Consider the following 14,735-nt stretch of genomic DNA (forward strand, 5'->3'; position numbering starts at 1 on the left):
TAATCAGGGATAGCACTCTTTTGGCTTTTATATAGTTTAATTTCTTAAAACCAGTTATGTGTTTCTGTTTTCATAGACTGAACCACCAGGTGTGCTTTCCCACTTTTTTTTTTTAATATTTCAGGCAAAACTATTAAAGTCTGGTGAAATCCATGCAGTGGGTCACAGCATTTTTTTAGGGAAATGGAATAGAACCAAAGTATCATCATCCTATCAATGGAAAGAGGGGGAAAAATAGGCCATTTAGTTATAACCCCTTTGAAATTTGAAGGTCTGGTTCCACTTCATTCTGGTGTCAGAGAGTTGATGAGACATGGTGATGAATCAATAAAAGAGCTTTATTGACCAGCCAAGCCAGTATGTTGGAAGATGGGAGACTCGTGTTCTCAAAGTAGCCATCTTGTCTGCACAGTTTCAAGAAGTGTTTTTATAGAAAAAGAGAATAGGAGAGCACTCTGTAGGAAGGATGGTTACATACTGGTGGGCAGCAGAGGCACCAGTTATTGTCCATGTGGACTGTTCCTCTGAGGCTCACTCTAATAGCTGAGAATCTAATCATTTTGGAGTAAGAATTCAACATTTTCTTATCTGGGGACTTTTGGGGAAGGACAAGGTCAGGACAATTGTCCCTACCCAGAAGAGCTTGCCCTGGATTCTTTTGTTTAATTTTGAACTCAATTCTTATTGGGCCAGTTTCACATTATAAAATATGTTTATTGCATATTATGACTGAGGAATATGACCTGGCCAATTCAACATGCATCTATTGATTAGGACATGTTGTAGTAGGAATTTTGATAGATAATTATTATTATTAGACTGGATACAAGAAAAATGTTCAGATATTAAAAGGTTATGTTGTTAGATGTATTGAATTCTGGCTAGTGTCCATGGGTCCCTCCCAAGGCTGACAGATGGAAGGAAAGTAAGTTAGCTGATTACATAGGCAACTTGGTTTCTCATAAGTCTTAATCACATTTAAATTAACCATAAACTTATTAGTCATTTGATCACAAATATAATTACCAAGAAAATGTTTGTGGGTTATAGTTCTAAAACATTCCTAAGTCAGTATATTTATGTGACATAAACTTGATTTTCATTCTGTATCTCTCAGAGGATTGAAAAGTACTAATTTTTCTATGGAGATGAAATCTAACCATAGCTTCAGGAATTCTAGAATCTGTTAAATCTACCCTTGTCTGTAGGAAACCCCTTTATTGTTGCCAGTGCTAAGGAGAGAGACTCCTGAATGTCTTGACAAACCAGTTAACTTGCATACCTGTTAGACTTCGATATCTAATCAAATTTTGTCCATCCTAGAGGGGTCTACTTTTTGCCTGATAGTGAGATTTCATTTGCAAAAGTGCCCTGATACTAAGTAAAATATTTGAAAAATCATCTAAATGTCATCTACAGCCTTTGTTTTACTTAAAAAGGAAATAGGCCCCTTGTAGGTCATGCAGCATTTGGCCTACCTCTAATGCACCTGCCCCATTCTACTACCAGAATATTTTAAGATTTTTACTACAAGAAATACATGCATTTTGCCAGCATTTGCTCATTCATATCTCCCTTTGAAGGGAAAGCTTAAGTAATAAAGTAGTTCTTTAGGTGTTATTTATTGATCAAATTCCTTCTCCAGTTCCAAGACCATCTATTAGACACACGAGATGATACCCTGGGGCCTATGAACTTTTTAAGGGCTTACAAAAGTGACAAACCTGAAAAAGTCATAAACTTAAAAAAGACTTTGGTGCAAATATAGATGCACTTTGATGTACATTATATAACATATATCAGGAACTCCATAACAGAAGATGTCTAAGGCCACAAAGATTTAAGATAGCTTTACCAAGGTAAACTTATCTTGGGCTTGAATGAGATGATTGGGTAGAATCTTTCTCACAGTGCTAAGATTGATAGACCTAGCATAGCATTTGGCAAAGTACAGTCTGGAAATACATTTTCTGCAATTTTTCCCCTTGTGACCAGAAAACACTTTTTCTCAATGAGAAATTAAACCTCAGATAAATTATTTCACCACTCCAGGTCTTACTGCTCTCTCTGTAAAATGAGATGTTTGCAAAGTCTAAATTCGTGAATCCCAAGATGAAAAATACAGGCAGTGCTGATGTGTGAAAACTGATTTAGGAAGTAAGGAAACCTGTTTCATTTTGATAGATATTTATTCTAAGGTATAGTGGGTTAAAATAAAAAACTCCAACAAGCCCTAAAACTTATGACTTTACCAGTATTTTTCTTAAGGCTGTGTTATAGGTGTTTCAGTCTACACTGGGGCCAAGGAGATGCTCAAAGAACTGGGGCGAATGCTTCAGCATAGGATCTGCAGATTCAACCCCAGACACTGCATAAGTTGACCCTGAACATCATTAGGTGTGGATCAATCAATCATAAATAAATAAAAATAATTTGAAATGTTTAAATCATTATCAGCTGGAGCCATATCACAGCGGGTAGGGCGTTTGCCTTGCAAGAGGCCAACCTGGGTTCGTTTCCTCTGTCCCTCTTGGAGAGCCCGGCAAGCTACCGAGAGTATCCTGCCCGCACGGCAGAGCCTGGTAAGCTACCCATGTCATATTCAATATGCCGAAAACAGTAACAAGTCTCAAAATGGAGACGTTACTGGTGCCTACTTGAGCAAATCAATGAACAATAGGACGACAGTGGTACAGTGCTAAATCATTATTTGGGGGAGAGGCGACACCCAGTGGTGCACAGGGGTTACTCTTGGCTCAGGAATTACTCCTACTGGTGCTCAGAGAACTACATGGGATGCCAGGGATCAAACCTGGGTTGGCTGTATGCAAAGCAAAAGCCCTGCCTGCTGTACTATAACTTCAGCCCCAGTTTAAATTAATTTAAAGAAAATTCTGATTTCATAATTGGCCTTGAGTGTGACCAAAGGTTGGAAGTAATATATTAAAATACTGAAGTTTGGGGGACCCTCTGCGCCTAAAGACTTTGATTCCAGAGACCAAACACATTTGGGCAAATAGTGCAGCTTCTTACAACAATGCACTGGGACTGTGAGTTGGGCTACAAGTCCCCACTGCCCGGGGATGGATCTTTCCTCTCCACCCTTTTTTTCTGCACAGAAGATGGCGGCAGCAGCAATATCCACATGGTGAGAGCCATCTTCTAAAACTCCTAACCCAGAGGTATACAGTTTTTACACTTGGGGCTCCTAGGGAATCATGGGAAGTGAGTGTAACGGGCACGCCCTAGGCCCAGATAAATGCGGAGCTGCTGAGAGTGAAAGGACCCTCTACGCCTAAAGACTTTGATTCCAGAGACCAAACACATTTGGGCATCTAGCACAGCTTCTTACAGCAGTGCACTGGGACTGTGAGATGGGCTATGCAGTTTCTGGCAGAATTTTCCCTAGACTTTATACAGAAATCCAAAACCTTAAGAGACTTAACATCTCTTAATTGTCAGCAATGTGAAACAGTTCCTTTTTAGCAGGTCTGACTTTGGGGGAAAACTCCAAATAATAACAGTTTTTTATTGAAATATTGAAGGTAGTCAAAGTAGCAGCCATTTCTCTAGACTGAACTAAGCAACAGCCCCACGCCAGCCGAGAAGAGGAAATATCCCGTTTTCCCATTTGTTTCCCATTTTCGGGGAGAAACGCGGCATGGTGTCCACCATACTATGAGGCGCAGGAAGGGGGATGAGGGGGAAAAAAAAGAGTGATGTACTTGGAGCAGTGGGGCTACATATCTCTTCATTCTAAGCAATGGAAAACTAATTATCAAATGCTTCCTTGGTAGTAGGCTGTCCTTGGGGGGAAACTCCAACAACAATAGTGAGTTTTGTGTTGAAATGTGGAATGTAATCAAGGTAAAGAGAAAATGAAGTGAAATTCATCAGTTATGCAGTTGGGGGTGGGGGGGGCGGGGGCGGGAGGTATATACTGGGGTTTTTGGTGGTGGAATATGGGCACTGGTGAAGGGATGGGTGTTTGAATGTTGTATAACTGAGACATAAGCCTGAGTACTTTGTAATTTTCCACATGGTGATTCAATTAAATAAATAAATAATAAAATACTGAAGCTTGGCAGCTAAATAACTAATTTAATGTACTAAATTAGTATGGTTTTCGTTTGAATTTTGATTGTCACATCCAGTTGTGCTCAGGACTCTGTACTCCTGGCTCCATTTAGGAATTATATCTGGCAGGGCTCCGGAACCATATGGGATACCAGCATTGAACCCATGCAAGTCAAGTACCCTACCTGCTTGACTGTTACTCTTTTTTATTTTTTTATTTTATAAGTTAGTTCACAATATTTGATTACATTTAATATTCAAACACCAATCCCGCCACCATTACACCTTCCCGCCACCAAATCCAGGATGTTTTCATCACAAGCCCCAATCCCTGTCTCAAAATACAACCGAAAGAATATATTTTATATTGTGTGTCATGAAGAATTGCTGGACATACTTACAAAAAAGTGTTCATATTGGAAACAGTGTGAAGATTGTTCTATTTTGGCAGGAGCCATTAAGACATTCTACAGGATATCACTAACATGTTGTTAAAGTTTGGGTGATGTGAGCTTTGGTATATATATCTGAAAATATGTATATATGCATATATATATATATATTTCCCTCTATGGTTTGTTGCCTACTGTCTAAACCTCATCAAATATGTTGTGGTAATTATGGAGAATGGATAGGGAGTGTCTTATGTGTGTCACGCAGCCACAAAAGCAGCCACACAGTCCAGGAATCTGTTCACTCATATGTGAGGCTCAGCCCGAGCGTGTGGGGAGTAGCCTGGAGCATGGTGGCAGTTGGGGTGTAGAGGTCAGCTGCTGGGGCTGGGTAAGGGTCCCTTGGGGCAGGGAGGGCTCTCACCTGCCCTCCTCTGGGGCACCCTGAGCTGTTACTCTTTTTTTTAATTCCAAGAGAAAGCTTGGTCTATGAAATTAGTGTTTGTAAATTTCAAACAGTATTTTTCTTACTTATGAAATGAGGCATAAGTAAGAAATAATTGCTTAGTGAGACTTTTGAGTATAGTTATCATGTAAAATATGCTCATTTGGAAGTTTTAGGTTCTTGCCTTGCATGTAGTCAGCCTGGGTTTGATCCCTGGCATTCTCAGAGCTCCACCAGGAATGATCCCTTAGTGCAGGGTAAGGAGTAACTCTGAGTTCAAAAAATGTGGGCATGCACCACCACCTGTGTTCAGTGACCATAAGCTGCTTCCCCACCCCAGTTGGCTGCCACTGCTCATAAACACATGAAGGAGCCACTTACTTCCACAATCCAAAATTGCCACCATACCCCTAGTCTGACTCCACTATCTCAGAATCAACCTCACCAAGATATAATCTGCTGAAAATTCTGGTATTACAGTTTTGACTGAAATCTCTAGACTTTCACAGAGTTAGGGTGGGCTACCTCCCCCAACTTCCCAATACACATGGAAACACTGGCAGTCACCCCCATGAACCAATTCCTCGCACCACCCTGTAAACTCTATTACTGGTCTTGCTTTAGAAAACAATAAATAAATGTCAAAAGAGATCAAAAGCCAGAGACACACCAGCGAGTCCTGGAAGACACCACAGAGCCAGAGAGCTCTCCGGGCCCCATACTGAGCCACTTTCACCAGGGCACCCCAGATGGAGCAGGTGCAGTCTCCCTGCCTACTACAGACGGAATCCCAGTGACTACGAGCTTTCACAAGCAAGACCAGGTACGCAGGTTGCAGGACTAACTCTCCATGCCACATGGTGGCAGAGGTGTCAGGCTGTCCCTCCCCAGCTCCCCACTCACTCGTTGGCCTGGATGTCATCCCTACAATGTGCCTCTGAGCACCATCTTAGTGTGCCAAAAACTCTGGTCCAGAGATGTCCAATTGAATCTTAAAATGAATTAGTGCCCTACAGAAATGTCTTTGGAACCCAACCATTTACAACCTAGGATTCCAGAAGCCCAGTTACGGCACCCAAGAGATACAAAATGAACAACACAAAATAATTGATCTAGCATCTGCACCGGCAGGCAGGCTTGAATGGTGGTGGGGAAATTCGAGCAAAACATAATGCCCAGGGGCTGGAGAGATAGCACAGCGGGTAGGGCGTTTGCCTTGCACGCGGCCGACCCGGGTTCAAATCCCAGCATCCCATATGGTCCCCTGAGCAGGGCCAGGGGTAATTCCTGAGTGCAGAGCCAGGAGTAACCCCTGTGCATCGCCAGGTGTGACCCAAAAAAAAAAAAAAAGCAAAAAAAAAAAAATGCCCAAAAGTAGAGAGAGTATTGGGGAAATTGCCCACATGGAGGCAGAGTGAAGACTGGGATAGTGGAAGGTGGATATACTGGAGATATTGGTGGTGAAAAGTGGGCGCTGGTGGAGGGATGGGTGTTTGGTCATTATACGGCTGAATCTCGAATATGAAAGCTTTGTAACTATATCTCAGTGATTTGATTAAAAAAAAAAGGTAGTGTGGAGTTCATGCCCAATTCAATCAGCTTAATCAATGGCTGAATAAATAGCATTACCCGCCCTTCTTGGAGAGCCCGGCAAGCTACTGAGAGTATGGAGCCCGCATGGCAGAGCCTGGCAAGCTACCCATGCATATTGGATATGCCAAAAACAGTAACAATAAGTCTCTCAATGAGAGACATTACTGGTGCCCGCTCAAACAAATCGATGAGCAACGGGATGACAGTGACAGTGACAGAGGTGATTTTTGAGGGCTAAAGCCCATCATGACTTAATTGCTCACTTGACACAGGGGTATTTGTCTCTCTCAGAAATATAGTCTTAATTGTCAGTATGTTATTTTCCAGTGAGCAAATGAAGTAATTTTTAATTCTCCAAAGGAAAGTGAGCCAGTTTCCCACAAATCATTATTTTATTCTCCATTAGTAGGTTATAAGCTTAAAATAATGCCCTCTTCCTTTACCTTATCATTTCTCTACCTATAAAAATCTTTTTCATTTTTCTGTCACTGTCACTGTCATCCCGTTGTTCGTTGATTTACTCTGCAGGCACCAGTAACGTCTCAATTACTCTCAGCCTGGGATTTTAGCAGCCTCTCCTTACTCATCTTTCCCAATGATTGGAGGCTTTTTCAGGGTCAGGGGAATGAGACCTATTGTTACTGTTTTTGGCATATTAAATACACCATGAGTAGCTTGCCAGTCTCTGCCATGCCGGCAATAGATTCTTGGTAGCTTAATAGGTTCTCCAAGAGGGAGAACAAGGCTATTAGATTTTTCTATTGCTTTTAAATTTTTCTTTTACTTACTAGAAGGATGCTGTTGGATTTATGGATCATTTAATAAAACAAACTATATCTTTACATTTGACTCATTTAGAGTTATTTTACACTGTCAAAAATCGTGGTGGAAAGATATGTCTCTAAGATTTTCCTGCTATAGTGCCCGCTTAGTTTGACTCTAAAATTGTGCCATGACAGACAGTGGACAGCAGAGGTCAGACAATCTCCTCATGGCAGCAAAGGCAGATCCTTTGATGAATAAAACCTTGGACATTAATTGTCAGGACAGAGGCCTGAAGCCAGGCCTGAGGTGACAGTTGTTAACAGAAAATCGAGTCAACTTGCTTTCTAGCATAACAGTTTTTGTCACAAATGTGAACAGGTTCTAGCCTCTTTCGATTTTCCATCCTCAGGCTGGATTCTCATCTCAGGACTTCTCCCAGAACACTATGGATGCTTAGATTTTTATCTTTGCTCAGGCTAAAAACCTGTGATTCAAAAACTGTGGGCCTACTTATGTGCATCTTAGAAAATCAAAGCATCTTCATTGGACAAGCACTTGTTGGTTTAGGGAAGACTCCTAAGGACTGTGAATAGATTTTGAGCAGGGACTCTCCCCTAGGCATATGCTGAAATGTCTGAGGGTCTTAACAATCAACTTGTGTACTAACCCCTGCATTCCTGTATCTAGAGGTAAATCAGGGCCCTGGGGCCTAGAGAATTTTAGTGAATAATCTAGGGTTACCAGCTAGGAAGAGCCAGGTTATAATACATCATTTTTTTCACTAACTTCTTTCTCACAATTACCAACCTCATAAAGTCAGTCCAGAGGGTGGGTCTCTCCAAAGTCAGCCAAGGCTCACTGACCTAATTCAGTGATTTATCATCTTATTGCCCAGTCTCCTTTCTGATCCACCCAAATGCTTTCAAAATCATGTTTTTAACACATTGTGATCTTCCTCTAATCCTCATATTTATGGTGTTTCTATACTAGACCTAGCCTATCCTTCACTTCCCTGGCATCTGCTACCAGCTCAGTTCTCTGACAACTTTCTGATAATTCTCACTCCTAATAGCACACTTTGGTGTTTTTGTTTTGGTTTGGTTTGGAATCCACTCCTGGCCCTGTGCTCAAGGATCTTTCCGACGGGACTCAGGAGACCATATGGTGCTGGAGATAGAACCTGGGTTGGTCATATGCAAGGAAAGTGCCCTACCTGCCGTACTAGCACTTTGGCCCTCTAAGTAGCACACTTTGAAACTCAGTTTCAAGGTATGCTAAGATTAGAGCACTACTTTCTGGAGGCAAAGGAGGAGAGCATAGGGATGGAAGTTGATAAAACCAGAGAAATTGCAGGGGCCATATTATATGAAAGTCATCAGGTCTAACTTAACCATTGCCCCTGTGGGCTCATCTAGATGAGCATATAGTATGCACCACAATCCAGTGAGCACCTCAGTGTGTAGGGCCAGGGTCTGTTCCTGAGACTTTAAACTATAAACAGAACCTGGATATTATACTCTTAATTTATTGGAGCCCAGGAATCAGCATCATGACCAGGCTTGGGTCCCCAGAGCCTTTCATCACATCTCCAGCCTCTACTCCCATCACCACCACCTCACCATCACCCCCTCAAAACCAGCAGATCCTTTTCTATCTTACTGGCTTTCCTGTCCTGGTCCTTAAATTTACCAAGATTATTCTTGCCTTGGAGCCTTTCCAATTTAATTTACTGTCTAGAATGCTTCTCCCTAAATTTCTTGATGATTTGCATCCTCCATTAGTCAAGTGAGGTTTTTGTTTTTTAAAAAATTTTTATTGAATCAACAAGAGTTATACAGTTATAGACTTGTTCATGATTGAGTTTGTTATATAATTGTTCTAACACCCATCCCTTCACCAGTGCACATTTCCCATCATCCAGTGTCTCCAGTTTTCCTCCCGCCCCAAGTCAGTTGTTGATTTGATAAATATCCCCCCTCCCTCACCCACTTCCATCACTCTTTTCACCTAACCTTTGTTTCTCCAAGGTCTGTAAAACTGTCACTGTCCTCCTGTTGCTCATTGATTTGCTGGAGCGGGCACCAGTAACGTCTCCATTATGAAATTTGTTTTTGGCATACCAAATACGCCATGGAGAGCTTGCCAGGCTCTGCTGTGCAGGCAAGATACTCTCGGTAGCTTGCCAGGCTCTCCGAGAGAGATGGAGGAATCGAACCCAGGTCAACTGTGTGCAAGGCAAACGCCCTACCCGCTGTGCTATCGCTCCAGCCAGTGAGAATATATTTGTCCCTAGTTTATTGTCTTTATTCCCCACAGGAAGGGCAAGATCTTTGACTTGTCACTATAGCTTCAAAAGCCTACTAAAGAATGTAGCACAAGAGTAGGTATATAATAGGTTTTTGTGGTATGAGTGAATGACTGGTCAAAATGAATTTCAGACCCTCACCAGTTTAAACTCAGACTGATATTGCCACTCAGGCTCAATCTGGGCAGGACCTGCAGGCTCTGGGTCATGGTCACTGACAGCTCACAATTAGAGGAGTCCTTAGTATACTCTTTCATTTGTCTCTGGACCTCAGTTCCTACTCTTCAAGGTCCTTCCTTCCTGCTGTTCTACCTCCCTCAAGGAGCCCTCTCTAGTTCTCCATCTGACCGTGGCCCACTTCTTTCTTGGCTGGCATGTTTTTCCCCACCACTGTCTTTAAAGCACCCTTGTGGTTGTGCCTTGATTTATCTGTCCTGTTTACTTGTACATGCCTCTCTCCCATGCGACTGAAAGCATATCGAGGGCAAGGACTATCATAAAGCCTCTTTGTATTCAGTAACTATGCATGAACCAAACAAGGTTAGGTTTGTTTGGACATAGACATGGTCACTGAATGTTCTGGATCCCTGTAGGCAAGGGTATCCCCTGTCAGCAAGTAGGCAGACACGGGCATAGCTTCTCCAGAACACGATTTAGGGTACATTTGGGAAGCCAGACAAGCTTTGGATAAAGACTATATTGTTTGGTGACACATATTCATTCTTATATTCCATGGTCTTTTTGCCTTCTCCTTTTTATTCACCCACAATTTACTGAGTCCCCACTAGTGCCAGTCTCTGTGATGACCACTTGGTGCTGGGAGAAGACACTGGACTGCATCACTCACATGCAGAATAAGATCTGTGCCTATTATGTGGGTAGACCAAGAGGATGATCCCACTATTCCTCCTCCTCTTAGTGTCAGCCTTGGGTGCTATGGGTTTTATAAATCACCTTTATTCCCTGACTTTTCAGCTGGAAGTCTAGACTTAACTGACTTAAACAAATTGCTTTATTTGCTGCACTCAAGACCCTACAAAATCACATTATCCCTTTTCTTCAGTAATGGTGTGATTTCATTTTTGTTCTGGTTTGATTTCTTAAGTTATGATATCTGAGTGACTCAGCAGAGTGACTCAGCAGGCATCACACAGACTATCTGGGGCCACTCAACGTGAGCTGAGCAGTGGGACAGGCTTGGCTTGAGACTGTCTACCCACTAGTCTGAGGTCTGAGGACTTCACAGTTAGGAGAACCCCAGACAGGGAGTGGCAGGGCAGGGCTCTTGGTGGGAAGACAAAGTATCTCTAATGGCCAGTCATGAGTTAAGCAAGAGTCTGAACACCCGAGCAGCTGTTTTGTGTAATTATTCGTTTAATGTATAATTTTGTCTTTTGCTTATTTGTATATATCATGATTCTTGTTGTATGTTACTGTTCTATGTTACTTTTGTGATATCTTCTATTTTTTAAAAAATATTCACCATAGCTGTACTATGTAATATGTTAGGCTTAACAAGATTAGCACTATATTTTAATCATCTTTTATGTAGAAATCTTTATTTTTTCCATTTAATTGTTTCCTTCAATTCATTCCTGGGAGTGGAATTACCATGTAAAATGGATGAACATTTTAATAGCTCTGGAGTCATATTGCCCAATTTCTTCCCTAAAAGGCTATGCTAATTTACACAGCCACTAGCAGTGTGTTTAAGTTGCTTTTACCACAGTCTCAACAGCCTGAGACGGTTATAATTTCGTTAATGTTTGCTAATTTAGTAGGTGTTAAATGGCACATCAGACTCCTGTAATTTGTTAGATTTCCCTGATTATAGTGAGGATGAGTGTGTTCTAGGTGCTATCTATTCTTCTTTGGTCCATCTTGGGGATGGTCTCCCTTATAGAGGCCAGGTGCTGTCTTGTCCTCATCTGTGCCTCTCACCAAGTATGTGTCCTTCTTACCAAGTCGTCCTTGGACATTCAGCTTCTGAATTTTTCTCTCTGGTTTCTAACTGAACAGGCTTGCATCTGGTTCGTGGAGATCCTGGACAAGCCCCAACAAGCTGCCAGCTCAACCCAAACAGCCTGCCATGGATTCAAAGATGTCCTTCCTCTACTGAACTCAGATGGGACCCTTCATTCCATCAGGGCCTCCTCAAGGGTCTCTTCCAGCTCTCCCGGTAGCATTCTCTGACCTCTTGGGTAATGACTGAGTGACCAGAATGTCCCTCAGGGACCCTCTCCAGTGAAATGTTCTAGGCTTTCCACCTCGAGGTCAACTTCAAGACAAGCCTGCAGGCCCTGGCAACTGGGAATACTTATCTGATAGAGCTAGTTTGTAGGAACCCAAATCCAAACATGTAGCGCTCCTGACAGAGGACCTCAGTGGGAGCAGTAGCACAAACTGTCTCCCTTCTCCAGTGAGCTCCTTGCCTGAAGCAGAAAGGCACACTAATGGGCAGAAAATCCACTTGGCTCCATATGGACAGAGGCAGGAGCAGAGGGCTTGGCAATTGTCCTACTTCCGCTGGCAGAAGATTCTCAGAAAGATTTCATAAAAAAGCTCTGCAGATGTACATAATGAACTCTCAGGTTGGTGACTTGTTGGCTCCAGGCAGGCCCTGCTTTGTTGTTGCTTATCACTAAGATAGGCCTGGAGAGTATGGGTGTCTGCAGTTACCTTCAGATCCTGGGGGTGGTCCCAATGTGTTAGAACCAAGGATCTTTAAAAACTAGAAAAAAACTCAGTTGCCAGGGTCTACCTTCTCATTCAGCATTTTAACACTCAGTTCTGCAAACTTATTACCCAATGGACCTAGAGAGATAGCACACTAGGTAAGGCACTTGCCTTGCACACCTGTCAACCCAGGTTTGATCCACAGTACCACATGTGATCTCCTGAGCCCCACCAGAAGTGATCCCTGAGAATAGAGCCAGTAGTAAGTCCTGGACACCACTGAATATGGCCCCCAAACCAATATACATACATATATATGTGCATATATATGTGTATACATATGTATATTTACACATATATCCCATTACAAAATATTGGAAATATTTACATAGAGAAAATACCACTTATCTCATATATGCTACCAAAGATAGCTACACACACACACACACACATATGCTTAGAGGGTGCTAGGGACTGAAACCGGATACAATGCAGGTAGGTTTACACTATACCACTGAGCCACAGTCCTGACCCTGTACAGAACACATATACAAGTGCATATAATTTTGTATATGTATATAACACATATACAGAAATATTTTTTGACTTTGCCCATTTTGTATCTACTGTATTCATAAAATTATAAGCATTTTTTTAATCATAACAAATTCTTCACTTTTCTTTGTTTTTGTATTTTGGGTCACACTGGGCAGTACTGAGGGCTTATTTCTTCTGGCTCTATGCTCAGGGTTTACATACTCTGGAGACCATATGTGGTGCTGAGGATCAAATCAGGGTCAGCCACATGCCCTCAATGAAAACTTGTTTTCCTTTTTTTCATGTGTGTGTGGGGTTTGGTACACAACCAGTGGTGCTCAGGGCTTACTGGCTCTGCACTCAGGGATCAGTCCTGGTGGAGCTCGGGGGACTAAATGGAATGTCAGAGGCTGAACCCGGATCAGCTGCATAAAATGCAAGCACCTTATGCATTGTACTATCTCTCCAGCACCGTCAATAAAAACAAATGCTAAAAGTTTTTGTTTTGGTTTTGGTTTGTTTTTTGTGACCACACCCAGTGATACTTAGGGCTTACTCCTGGCTCTGTACTTAAAAATCACCCCTGCTCTGGCTAGGGGACTGTATGGGATGCCTGCTGGGCACTGAACCTGGACCAGCTGTGTGCAAGGCAAACACCCTCCCCACTATACTATCTCTCCGGTCCCCTCAGTGAAAACTTTTATTTACATCATATAAGTATTTTGGATAGACCCATCATAAATACATACTATTATCCAAATGTTGGACATTTGCCTTCCAAGGAATAAAATAATACTCTTTAAATATATTTATTCCCACAATTTGATTTTACCTTCAGGTCAGATCTAAATTAAATATTAAAAAATTTCTTAAGCATTTTGCCTACGTGTTTCTGTTTTACTTTCCAGAAGGGTTGAACTAACATACCACGCATAGTCAATTACACTAATTTTAAAGGTTGACTGAAAGGGCAATAAGACTGTTACCTCCTCTTAATAGATAAAGTTTGATAAGGAAAAGGGACATACATGAGTCACTCTAGATATGTGCTGCTCAGTCCGTGTCCACAGTAATCTATAGTGGAGAGAACCAGAACAGGTAGAATAACTGAACTGTACAGATCCTTATTCAGCCCAGAAAGGTAAGTTTGATCCCATGCAGCCAGACCCTTGGACCCTTAAACTTCACTCTGCTATAACTGCTGTTCCCAGCTCTCATTCTGAATGGGGTTTGGGGTCAAGACATGAAGGAACTCACAGCTTGAACTCACCATTTTGACACAGGTTAGCCCACCTTTCATGGCATCTTAAGTATCAAGACTGTTTTACAAAGATATTTCTGGTTGGCTCACTAGGGGAGATTGGGGGCAGCGCAGCCAATGGGAGAGGCAAAAAGAAAGTACTCAACAAGGAGGACTGCGCATATGACTATAGGGCAGTGGGCAGTAGAACATAAGGGCCTCCCAACTTGCCCTTTTTACTGGCCAAGGGCCATTTTTATCTGCTACACGTCAGAAAACCTGTGCCAGCTGCCAAAGATTCCACCTCAAATCTAGCAAATAAGAGAGGGGACGGTATGGATTACGTTATATTTAAAACAAGCCCACACAATGCCTGTAATTTTTTATTCTGACTCCATAATTATAGCTGAAGATCACTCAGATCATAGTTATCCCCACACCGACCCACTGTTGGGACACATTGAATTAAAGGCTTTGCTGCCCCTCAGAATTCTATTTTGGATGCTGAGCACTGGCAGGTAACGGGTCTTTCACAAGGCCCGTCTTGTTGGAGCCCCTCCCAGGACAGCCTGCATGAAGACCTAGTCAGCAGCCAGCATTGAACAATACCACCGATGCTTGTAAGGATTGGGACCCTTCATCTTGGTGTAGCCTGAGCCTCAGGTCAGGGAAGCTGGGGGTCAGGACTGTGGAGTTGAGGGAAGT

At 42.3% G+C, this 14,735-nt stretch overlaps 1 protein-coding gene across 1 annotated transcript in view; it reads left to right on the forward strand.

The window, feature by feature from the left end:
- The window catches only part of C3H17orf100 (chromosome 3 C17orf100 homolog), a 33,242-nt gene extending 19,591 nt beyond the window's left edge, over nt 1-13,651 (forward strand). Inside the window, exon 2 of the mRNA XM_004605228.2 lies at nt 11,597-13,651. The gene's annotated coding sequence lies outside the window, so the exon portion shown is untranslated. The remainder of the gene's footprint in view (nt 1-11,596) is intronic.
- The last annotated feature ends 1,084 nt before the right edge of the window (nt 13,652-14,735 follow it).

This window comes from Sorex araneus, chromosome 3, assembly GCF_027595985.1.
Source record: "Sorex araneus isolate mSorAra2 chromosome 3, mSorAra2.pri, whole genome shotgun sequence".
NCBI classification, from domain to species: domain Eukaryota; kingdom Metazoa; phylum Chordata; class Mammalia; order Eulipotyphla; family Soricidae; genus Sorex; species Sorex araneus.